Consider the following 11,521-nt stretch of genomic DNA (forward strand, 5'->3'; position numbering starts at 1 on the left):
CTGTTCATACCAGAGGCAGCATCGATCGACTTTAGTTAGCAGCAGTAGTGAAGGAATCGCTCATCGAGTTCAGTTAACAGCCATCGATCGATCGCTCGGGTTCAGTAACGCGTAGCCTGCAGTGCAATCGCTCGGGTTCAGTTAGAGCCCAACGCCTCGCTCGGCTTCAGTTAGAGCACAACGCCTCGCTCGGCTTCAGTTAGAGACAATGCCTCGCACACACGCACGTACTTGTACGAGAGAAACGCGCATCGCTCTCCCACCGTAACCGGCAACTCCCCAAAATTTTCCTCCCCCTCGCTTCTACCACGGTTTTTTCCGTCATGGACGGCCCAAAGAATGTCATGCAGCTGCGTCTCCGGCCCGCCCAGAACGAAAAGCCCATTTTCTTTCATGATATTTTGTTATAGAAGTAGGAGCCCAGCACATCTATGATGATACCGGGTTTTGTCACAATTATCGTCATAGAAGTATCATATGTATGACAGGAAAAAAATTCGTTCGGCCCAAAATGTCATGGATGTGTCTTTTTTTTGTAGTGATAAAAGGTGGCGCACAAGAGCAGTATATTGGTTTCAGATCATGTACTGCTATGACGCCACTAAGGGTAAGCCTGAGGGCGATCTTAATCCTACACAACAGGAAGCTTTTGAGAACATGGATACCCTCTTCAAAGCCGCCCTGCTGAGTGTTCTTGACGATTCCATTATGGATTCATATATGTCGTTTGACAGCGGCAAAGACATGCACTACAAAAAAAATACACTTCCGTGATGATACGTGTTTGTCACAGTAGGTCGCATTTTCTGTCATGCATGTACATCCATGACGATTTTATGACAGAATCAAGATAGTCATACCTGTGCTGTCGTAGAAGTGTTCCATGACATTACCAAAATTATCATCACGAAAGTGTGCACTTCCATGACAATAAATCGCGCATCACATAAGTGCCTTCGTCAAGGGTGACCGACACGTGGTATCCATCGTAACGGAACACCGTTAAGCAATCGGGTCGGAATTTGTATCCGATAACCCGTTAACAGCCATGACCGATGCCGATTTTCCACATGTAAAATTCTCATTGGCTGACAGATCCACGCATCAGCTCCGCGTTGGCACAGGTGTCACTCATCCAACGGTCGACATGGGCTTATGATATGTTGACATGTGGACCGGCCCAAAAGTGGCACACAAAGTTCAAATGGGCCGGCCCAGCTAAAGGCCCACAAAATTTAGCGGACCATAATGGGCCGGCCCAGCTAAAGGCCCACACAATTTTGCAGACCATAATGGGCCGGCCCAGCTAAAGGACCACAAGAATTTGCGGACCACAATGGACCAGCCCATCTAAAGGCCCACAAGATTCTGCAGACCATAATGGGCCGGCCCAGCTAAAGGCCGAATATTCTCTGTCAAATCGGCCTGTCAACGGCCTGTCCTAAACTTGTCATCAATGCGGCCCATGGTCACTTCTGGCCCGTTAACAGTCCGCTAAGTAATTGGGCCGAATTATGGCCCGGTGTATTTTCGGCCTGTTAAAGGTTCGGCTTCATTTTGGCCCATTTACAGGCCATCAAAACTTTCGGCCCATAAACGACCGTGAAGGATTTGGGTCATATTCGACCATGTCTGACATTCGGCATGTTAGAGGCCCACTATAGATTTGGGCCACTTTCGGCTTGTTGTCATTTTCAGCATGTTAATGCTGGACGTAAACCATGGGCCATATGTGGCCCAACATCATATCGGGCCCATTAACAACCCATATAAAAATGACGATAATCTAGCCCGACCGAAGTTCCGGCCTGTTAAAGGTCCGTGTATTAGGTCGGCGCATTTACGGCCCGTCCGAATTTCGGCCTGTCAAAGATCCGCAGCGTAAATGGGCCACCATTTCGGCCTGCTAAGTCCAGTGGGTTATTTGGCACAATCAGGGCCCAATCTCACTTTCGGTCTATTAAAGGCCCATGTTTTTTATGGGCTCGAGATATTTGCACCTGTAAACGGCGTATTTTTACTGAGGGCCCAAATTATGTTTAGGCCTGTTAAAGGCCCACTATGGGCATAGGCCTACCAGAAAAATATGAAAGCTTATGCTGATTTAGGCCCAGATATTTTTAGTGGGCTACATGCTAATTTTGGCCCGTAAACGTTTCTTAGACCAATTGGAATGGGACCGACGAATGTTAGCATGTTGGGCTCCTACGAAGCTTTCAGCCGAATACATTACTAAGATAAACCTACACTATACAAAAATAGCATCGTAATTACTGCAACCTATGGTAGCATCATAAATGTTGTATCACAACAAAATAAATTCCAACCATACAACAAAAGGCCTTTTGGCATAAAGTTTACTGTCCTTCCAGATAAAAACACCATCAGATGTATAGAAGCACAGATCATTTGACCTAAGTGCTAATGTTTCAGGCTGTAGAATCTGATGGAGCAGCACGATCTCCACCTTTTTTCTGCCATTGCTCTTGAACAACGAAGCGAATGTGTGATAGTCTGGTTTCAAAACCATTCATATCTTGACGACATTTCTCAACCACTATTCTTGTTTCTGAAACAATGTCCATTAGGGATTGGACTTGTGTCTGGAGCACAGATATATCACTCTGTCTAGCAGGAAGATTTTGTTCAGTAGGCGATTTGGACGAGGTTACCTTGACAACCAACCCAGAATTACGCAGGAAGGTGCTTTTTGCACTATTAGTGGAGAGATACTGACTCACTGCAGCAAGAGGTGACATTGTGCCTGTAGTAGCCTCGTCACCTTCGGGTGGTTGTGGCTGTTCAATCATTTGTTCCATAGCTTCCTGAAAGTTTGAACTAGATTAGAGTACCAGATAAGTTACTAATGAGACAAAAACAAACAAAGTAGGTTAAACGTTTATACATAACTTATTTTGGTGAACTACTATAATACATTAGCATGTATTGTAGTGCCAACTACATAATAAAATCACTTTCGAAACATATGTCCATGTAGCATGCCTACTGTATTGTCTATTTCCTCACATTCATTGACATCTAAGGATAAAGAGACATGGTTTAAAGTAGGATGAACATAGTATGACATCATTCATATCATGGGCAAACAAATATAAAACAACCAGGCTATTTTATCATTGTGTGCGCACGTGAACATAACAACTAGATTACAGATCAAGACCAAAAGAATATCCTTCATCTCTTTTAAACCATGTAATGTGAAATGATACATTAAGACAACTGTGTATAAAAGTGAATAGAGTAACTAACATTGGCTGCAAACCAAGTAGTTAAATGAAGACATCACAATACGAATCAGTTCAAGGCTTACAACAGCGGCTTGAACTGGTGTGCTCATGCCCTTCATCTTGCTGGTGTGGCAATCCTTGAAGATTTGCACTGCATTCGGTTCTGGTTCTTTTTGGTCCGCACGGGCTTTCCTATGTATTTGGTACAAGTGAATATAGATACGATAATATGACACAAAAAATGAAGGAAGTAGTAGCTATTTACAAGGGCCTCGTAGTGTGCAATATAGCTACGAGATCCTGTTGTCTGTTGGAATTTCACTTTAGAACGGTTGGTTTTGTTCTTCAAATAGTTAGCCTAGAAGAAGATACACTTGTAAGGCAAATACATAAATACAAGTTCAATATGTGGTCTGATCAAATACATATAGCCTACCTGATACTTTGGATCAAACCAGTGTTTAATGAGGGCTGTCCAGTCTTCATCTGTAATATATTCCACTGGAGATGTTTGGGCGATTTCATTGTTAGCCTTGCCTTCAAAGTGAGATTTTCTAAGGTGGTACCGATACTGTTGCAGAGCAGACTAAAAAACATGAGTGCATGCTTGTTTAGTAGCATCATCTTTCGGATCCAACTTGAACCACATCTATTGAGAAAAGAATGTGAGTCTTATTAGGAGGAAGCTAGAAAGTATGGGACAGAGCAAGACAATATTACTAATTGCGATGAATAACATTACTTACGGATAAATGGTCAAGGAAGTTGTTAAACTGGGTATTGTCTTTCTCATTCCCGTATTGGATCCACGTTGGGAGGATACGTGCATGACACCTAACAGCAACGGCTGCCTCTGATACTAACTTGGCTGACTCTATAGCATCACGTGGCCTTTTTAAACCTGCCTCAAAATGGATCTCCATTCTTCCTCCTTTAGACCTTGTTAATCTGTCAAGCATTACCCCTGATGTTTGTTTCTGCTTGCGTCGTGGTTCTAGTTCAACAACGAATATGGAAAGTGTTAGTGTACATCAAACAGTGAGAGTACATAGAAAGGAGCATGCAACTGCAACTTGACTCGGTCAGGTACCATCTTGGTGTTGATACTCATGAGGTTCATCTGATCTTGCCAAGTCCTGTTGGGTCAGCAGTGCTTCGGAAGTAGTGTTAGGTGTGAAGGTAGCTTGGGAACTGGCTAGTTCCGGAGAAAACGAACGAGTAATTGGTTGAGATGCTGGTACAGTTGAAGCGGATGTTGCAGCTGGTGGAGCAGGTGATACTGTGTTTGTAGATTTAGCCGGTGGACTTGGACCTTCTACAACACTATAAGTACCAGCAGAATCTCGACGGCAGAACATGTTCCGTTTCACCCAACGAGTAACAACACTCCCTACTATATTATTTTCCTTGCTCTTTTTTGACTTTGCCATGTCAAGCTGTACCCACAACACACAAGAATCTAATCACTCTTCAGAACTCATTGATGCATGATACAGACAAGCAATACTTTGATGTAAGACAACCGTATGAGGATGGAATATGTAAGAAAAACAGGACGGCATGACATATTCATAGCCACGATGTGCAAACTAGGCAGAAGGATTTTCAAGAAAATAGAGTAATGCAAGCTAGACACCATATGAAAGATGCAACCAATATGACTCTCCCAAGTTAAAAGTTTCTTGTCATATGTGGCAATTCGAAAAATTAGAAGCAGTACAACATAGAAATCAATGCAAGATGCAACCACTATCAAACTGCCATGTCAAAAGCGTCCAATCATGAGTGACTGATGCGGGATACACAACAACAGTACTTTGATGTAATAATATGGTATGATAGATAGATGCAGTGTATTCTAGACACAGAAAGCCATGTCATATGCACATGTATAACATATAAACTCAGTAGGTGCAATTTAATCAAAATAGAAGAAATACAGGCTAGACAACATATGAAACATGAAAGCAATTATCACACTGTCAACTTAGAGCAAGCACATGCAATGGTGGAGTACGGGAGATGAACTCATCATGTAGACTTGGGACTTCAACTTCATTAGCAGTAGCAGTGGCAAATCTAGAGAGTTTCTATTTGCGTCGGTGCGGAGGACCACCAACATCCCCTAACTTACTCTTTTCCTTACTATTTTCTAATATTGCCTTATGAAGTCAAAACCACAAGAAGATGAATAAAATTAGTTCTGCATAACTGGTTGATGCATGATACAGACGAACACTACTTTGATGTAAGGCAAGCGCAGGATAGGAGGATGGAATATATACAAAAGAAGAGAGCATTTCATATTCACATGTACGATAGGAGGATGGAATATGTATGAAAAAACAGTAAGCATAAGGCATTTCAACAAAATTAGAAGAAATGAAAGCTAGGCACCATATGAACATGCAACCAATATCACTCTATTAGGTAAAAAGTGTCTTGTCGTAAGTGCCATTTCAAGAAATTAGAAGCAGCACAAGCTAGAAGACAATGCAAGATGCAACCTACATCACAATCCCAAGTTAAATGTGTCTTATGGGTAAGTGATCATTGTAGGTATAAGTTGTAATCTACGCAAATGCAATTCAACATAATCAGAAGCAATACAAACTAGACATCATACGGAGAACACAACCACGTATAATAGCTCCAAGTAAGACAAGCACCTGTGATGGTGGAGTAGGCGAGATGTGCTCATCATGTACACATATGTTCTAGAAACAGGAACATGTGTCATATTCAGAGGCATTATTTGTAAAGTAAGCATATGCAATTCAAGTTAGAAGCAATACAAGCTAGACATCATACGCAACATGCAACCACATATAATAGTGTCAAGTTAGAGCAAGCACCTGTGATGGTGGAGTAGGGGAGATGTGCTCATCATCTACACAGCTACGCTGACTGTCCAGCCTTGTGTTGTCTTGCGAATCTTGTTGGGAGGATGGCAGAGTAGAATCTGTAGAGACCCCCTGTTTGAGTTGCTCCGAAGAATGACGGGCTAATTTCCTTCAGCTCTAATGATTTTGCATTGTGAAGTCAAATCGATAAGAAAAAGGAATAAAATTTGCTCTTCAGAACTCATTCATGCACGATACTGACAAACACTACTCGGATGAAAGGCAAACACATGATGCGAGGATGGAATATGTATGAAAAACAGGATGGTGTGACATATTCACACTTATGATGTTGTAACTAAGCAGAAGGCATTTCAACAAATTAGAAGCACTGCAAGCTAGACACCATATGAAAGATGCAACCAATATCACTCTGCCAAGTTCAAACTGTATCGCGTTTTAACAAATTAGAAACAGTACATGCTAGAAATCATATGCAAGACACAACCAATATCACAGTGGCGACTTAAAGGTGCCTTATCATAAGTGACTGATGCGGGATATGCAAGAATAGTAGTGTGATGTAGAAACAGGAACACATGTCATATTCATAGGCATTATGTGTAAAGTAAGCAGATGCAATTCAACAAAGTTAGAAGCAATACAAGCTAGACATCATATGCAACATGCAACCACATATAATAGTGCCAAGTTAGAGCAAGCACCTATGATGGTGGAGTAGGGGAGATGTGCTCATCATCTACACAGCTACGTTGACTGTCTAGCCTTGCGTTGTCTTGCGAATCTTGTTGGGAGGATGGCGGTGTAGAATCTATAGAGAACCTCCGTTTCAGTTGCTCGGAAGGACCACCATCATCCAATGCCTTGCCAATTTCCTTCAGTTTTATTGATTTTGCATTGTGAGGTCATACCGACAAGAAAAAGGAATATCATTCACTCTTCAGAACTCATTCATGCATGATACTGATGAACACTACTTTGATGAAAGGCAAAGTCATGATACGAGGATGGAATATGTATGAAAAAATGGATGGCTTGACATATTCACACCTATGATGTGGTAACTAAGCAGAAGGCACTTCAACAAATTAGAAACACTGCAAGACACCATATGGAAGGTGCAATCAGTATCACTCTGCCAAGTTAAAACTGTCTCGTCATAGGTGGCGTTCATCAAACTAGAAGTAATACATGCTAGAAATCATATTCAAGATGCAAACCAATATCACACTGCCAACTTAAAGGTGTCCCATCATAAGTGACTGATGCAGGATACACAAGAAGAGTAGTTTCATGTAAGAACATGGTGTGATAGACAGATATAGTATGTACCAAAAACAGGAAAGCGTGTCATATTCACATGTATCATATGTAAGCTAAGCAGATGCAGTTTACACTAATTAGGAGCAATACGAGCTAGACACCATATGCAACATGCAACCAGATATCACACTGCCAAGTTAGACCAAGCACCTTGGATGGTGGAGTAGGGGAGCGGAGACTTGGACCTTGTAATGCACTATCAGTACAAGGAGAATCGGTACATATGCTCCGTTTACGTTGCTGCAGAGGACCACCATCATCGCTTTCCTTACTCTTTTCCTTCCTCTTTCTTGATTTTGCCTTGTCAAGTCAAACCCACAAGAAAAAGGAATAAAAGTTTCTCTTCAGAACTCATTGATGCATGATACTGACGAACACTACTTTCATGTAAGGCAGCCGCATGATAGGAGGATGGAATATGTATGAAAAACAGGATGGCGTGGCATATTGACATGTATGATGTATAAAGTGTAAACTAAGCACAAGGTGCCTGAACTTGTTAGAATCGATGCAAGCTAGAAACCATATGAAAGATGAAACCAATATCACTCTGCCAAATTAAAAGGGTGCCCTAACAAATGTATTTAACCAAATTAGAAGCAATACGTGGCAACAGGCTAGAAATAATATGCAATATGCAATGAATAAAGGTGACTCATCGTAAGTGATTGATGCAGGATACAGAAGATAGGTAGTTTCATGTAAGAACAAGGTTAACACATAGATGTAGTGTGTACCAAAAATAGGAAGGCATATCATATTCACATGTATAGTGTGTAAACTAAGCAGATGCAATTTACCCTAATTAGAAGCATTACAAGCTAGACACCGTATGCAACATGCAACCACATATCACACTGCGAAGTTAGAGCAAGCACCTGTGATGGTGGTGTAGGGGAAGTGCGGTCTTCAGGTACAGAGCTACATTCAATAACTTCATTTAGGCTTGCTGTTTCTTGAGAATCATGTGGAGAGGATGCAATTGCATTCTTTATAAGAGTATTGCGTCTCATATTAACCCACGCGTGTGACTGTCTCATCATAAGCGATAGACGCAGGATACACAAGAACAGTAGTTTGATGTAAGAACATGGTGTGATAGGAAGATGTAGTATGTACCAAAAACAGGAAGGCATGTCATATTCACATGTATAATGTGTAAGCAAAGGGATGCAATTTAACAAATTAGGAGCATTGATGAGGGATACACAAGAAAAGTAATTTGATGTAAGAACATGGTTAATAGAAAGACGTAGTATGTACCAAAAACAAGAAGGCATGTCATATTCACAGGTATAATGTGTTAACTAAGCAGATGCAATTTACCCTAATTAGAAGCATTACAAGGTAGACGCCATATGCAACATGCAACCACATATCACACTGCCAAGTAAGAGCAAGCACCTGCGATGGTGGTGTGGGGGAATTGAAGTGATCAACTAGAGAGCTACTTACTATCTTAATTTAGCCTTGTTGTTTCTTGAGAATCATGTGGGGAGGATGACACTGCACTCTTTAAATGAGTAGGGCGTCTCACAGTAACCCACTCGGGTGACTGTCTCATCATAAGTGATTGACGAGGGATACAAAAGAGCATTAGTTTGATGTACGAACATGGTTAATAGACATATGTAGTATGTATGAAAAACAGGAAGGCATGTCACTATCAAAGGTATAATGTGTAAAGTAAGCAGATGCAATTTAACCAAATTGGAAGCAATACAAGCAAGACACCATATGCAACATGCAACCACATTTGACAGCGCGAAGTTAAAGCAAGCACCTGGGATGGTTGTGTGTGGCAATTGAGATCATCAACTGCAGAGCTACGTTTACTGTCTACAACTGCTGACACTGCACCAATTAGAGTACTATAACGCTTAGTGCTTATCTTCGAATTACACTAGAGCTACTTCTGTCTTTTCTTTTCTGCATTCATCAACACGGCGTCAAAGTCTGAAATACCCATGCATAAAAAAACAATAGTGTGAGTATGGGTGAAGTGTGTGCACAATTAGTACAGTGTAAAGGTAGCCGATAGCAGGTCGGTGAGAAATAAAGGACGGGAGACATATGATAGCTCTACAACATGCATGGCACACTAAATTACTACAGGATTCTATGAAAATAACAGTCGACTGAAAGCAAATAGGTCAGTCCATTTTTTCTGCACAGTCCGATGTACAAAGAACGGGAAGATCGCCTTCATCTACCTCTAGCCAGTCAACATTGACGATCTTCCTTGAAACGCCCGCGACCATCGTCCCAGTATTCCTCCCCTACCTGCGCCCTCCCCTTGACCTCACCGCACCACCGTGCTTGGCACCGCCCCCCGGCCATCCATTCAAGCCCCGCCGACCTTCAGATCAGGCGCAAGCAGCTCCTGCGCCCCACACCCCTATGATAGACACCGATGCGCCGCTTCCCCGGGGAACAGGCGGACTAGGTGCTCCGCGCGCCTAAGCGGGTGCTGCTTCTTTTAATTGCGGTTCGACTGACCCTGAATTGAAATCCAGGCGGGCTACTGACCTCTAGCAAAGGTGAAATAGTAAAAGGGAGGAAACCTTGTGCATTCAGTATCACAAGAATATGCAGTAAGAAGCGCTCAACTAGTTTCTTTCGTAGGATGAATACGGTGTGAGCGGAGACGTAAGATTTGCACGAATAAGGGAAGAGGAGTACATCTTTCTGCTGGTAGTGCTGTGTCCTCCTTCTTTTTTCCGACAAACTTCTTGTTGTTCGCCGGAAACCAGAAGTTGTGGAGGACGGTGCAACCTTGGACGAACCCATGGACAAGTTGTTGAGTGTGGTGCGGTGGCAATCTATCGGCGGCAGGGAAGCAGATCCGAGGTGGCGAACGATGGCGCAGCGGGAACAGCTCCGGTGCGGTGGACGGTTGCGACAATGGAGCCGTAGCAGTGAGGCGCGGGACGGTGTGGTCGGAGTGGTTCTGTTAGAGCGCACGTCGGTGTTGACGTCGTGGAGGCAGCTCTGCCTCGGCTTCGGCTGCTAAGTCCTTGATGGCGTTGCGGTTATGGTTGCGTTGGACGATGACGTCGGGGTACCGGCTCCGGCGTGATGGAGGAGGGCGGCGGTGGATTGGCCGCTATGGGGTGGAGGACGGCGGAGGCTGGGGTTTCGCAGCTGGTGGAGAGGGCGTTTTCGCGCCCACGGAGTATGAATGGGGAAACGGAGGGAGGCGGGGAACTAAGGGGAAAAATGATTCGGTTTGAGACGCGCTTGTTTGAAATCGGGAGAAAGTTACAAACTTTGCCCCCATCTAAAATTTCGGACATATTGCGGGCTGGGGGTAGGACAGTCATGTCAAGTGTCCCAAATGTGCGCGGGATAGATTTCGGCCGAGCGCATGGGTGTTTAGGCGCCCACGGCATATGAATGCTTCTCGGAGGCGGTTGAGACTGGCGTCTTGGTGAAGTTACAAACCTACCCCAGTTTAGACCTTTGGACATCGGGCCGATAGGCTACACGGGCCAGAGTCAGGACAGTAAGTTCCTACCACCAAAACATTAGTCTCGCGCGGTTTCGGGTGACCAGAGGCCTATTTGGCGCTTCGTTCAATATTTTGGGAGCAGAATCATTAATGTTTTCGGTTCTCTTGAATTGGACTTTTAGGATTTGTCAAACTTCACAAATGTTTACTCTTGAAAATCCTAAAGCTACGATTATTTTGGAATGGAGGGGGTACATTTGAATATACATTGTACATGAGTATATATTAAAAAATATGCAACTTTCCTCAGTTCATGCATGGTCCCAGATATAATCTCCTTGGTTGCAAAAAAAGTTAGATATGTGTATGAATATATATAGCATGTTCAAACTCACAACAAAGATTGATGCCCCCTTTTACATCTAATTTACAAATGCCCATATCTCAGGTTCAAATAGATGAATGCACTTCCTATGAATTCGAATCTTCGAAACCCCCTTTATGTTGAATTCGAGATGTATTCTATTTCGTAGCTAGCAATTTGGAATGTATCCATGCAAGTGACAAATGTATAAAGTGCTTCACACTAACAACATGGAGTGCACTAATTAATGTTTATATATGAATTGCAAAAG

Source organism: Triticum dicoccoides, chromosome 2B, assembly GCF_002162155.2.
Source record: "Triticum dicoccoides isolate Atlit2015 ecotype Zavitan chromosome 2B, WEW_v2.0, whole genome shotgun sequence".
In the NCBI taxonomy this organism is placed as follows: Eukaryota; Viridiplantae; Streptophyta; class Magnoliopsida; order Poales; family Poaceae; genus Triticum; species Triticum dicoccoides.